Consider the following 1,532-nt stretch of genomic DNA (forward strand, 5'->3'; position numbering starts at 1 on the left):
GCACCAGGCAACTCCATCGCCTTTTTAACTCAAATTTCAGCTTCTCATTAAGGACTTTCTATTTAAAGGTACAACCTGTACCCCTTCTCCCCACATCTGTTCCCAGCTTGGTGCTTGTGATCTTCACCTTCCAAAGTGCTTATTTATTATGTTTATTATTTATGATTCATCCCTGTCTCCCTCTAACAGGGTGCAAGCTTCACGAAGGAAGGAACCTCTGTTTTCATGAATGTATCCCAAGCACTCAGAACAGTACCTGCCACATAGCAGGTACTCAATAAATGTTTGTGGAAAGAATTAATGATCTAGAACTCCTAGGTTCTCAACCCTTAGTCTAGCACTTTTCTCATGATGTCAGGATGCCTCTTAGCATAATGAGGTGAACATTAATAAAATTAGATCCTGGTGGATGGTCCCCATTAGTATTGAGGATGAAGTTAATGTTAAGTTGGAGGGAGGCAAATAGAATTGAAGGAAGGAAAGGACTAAATGAAAGTGAGAGAGGAAGTCAGAGACTAATGATTCTTAAAAATTAGTGTTCATGGTTGAACATTTGGAAATTAATTTTCAATTATTTTTATTGGCTATGTTGTCATTCCCATGGAATATGCTTTCCCTCTCTTTTTCCTTCCTTCATTCCTTCCTAGGCATGTAGTGAACACAGAATACTATATGCCAGGCCAGTTGTGTGTTGGGTTCTGGGGTTCCATGATCCCTGCTCATGAGGAGATCATTATCTAGTGGGAGAGCCAGATAGACAATTATGAGATAATATGATAAATATTAAGATAGAGGTGTAAAAGATATGCCATTAAAACAGAAATTTGCAAATAACACAAAGGTTTCTATTTGGAAGAGATAAAGTTTGGAAAGTCTTCTGAGAACATGATAAGATTTGAGCTGGTCTTTGAGGTAAATAAGATTTTTCCATGAGATAGAATGAGTAGCACAAGGGCCTGTTTGGGAAATAATAAGCAGTTGCACGTGCCTGGAGTATAGGTTATGACAAGGTGAGAATAGACATGCAAGTTAAGGTTCAAGTTTTAGAAGGTCTGGTTTGCCACGGGACAAGTGGAAATCATCAGCAATCATTACACATGGAGTTATATGGCCCAATTTGTGTTTTTTTCAAACAACTCCAAAACTGTGAAAAAAAGATAAGATGGTAGATACATTATAGGCCTGATTGAGAGCTAGTAAAATGCCCTGACAAGATACTGAGTGGTCAGCACTGGAACTTGACCCTGAGAGTTCAGATGAGGAAATTCAAGAGATAGTCCTGAAGTAGAATTGACAGGCTTTGTGATGAACTAAATATACTGGTAAAGAAGAAGTTGTAGTGAAGGTCACCCCGTGGGTTCTACCTTTGGTGAATGAGAAGATGACGAGGCTATGAATTGAGATTGGAAACACATTTAAAAGGAGTAGAGGGGATAATGAGTTTTGTTTCAAATGTAGGTTGAGATGGGCTATTATCCTGGTGTTGACGATCAGTAGGCAGCTGGAAAAAACAGGTTTAGAAATCTATTATA

This window comes from Hipposideros armiger, unplaced genomic scaffold, assembly GCF_001890085.2.
Source record: "Hipposideros armiger isolate ML-2016 unplaced genomic scaffold, ASM189008v1 scaffold_1111, whole genome shotgun sequence".
NCBI classification, from domain to species: domain Eukaryota; kingdom Metazoa; phylum Chordata; class Mammalia; order Chiroptera; family Hipposideridae; genus Hipposideros; species Hipposideros armiger.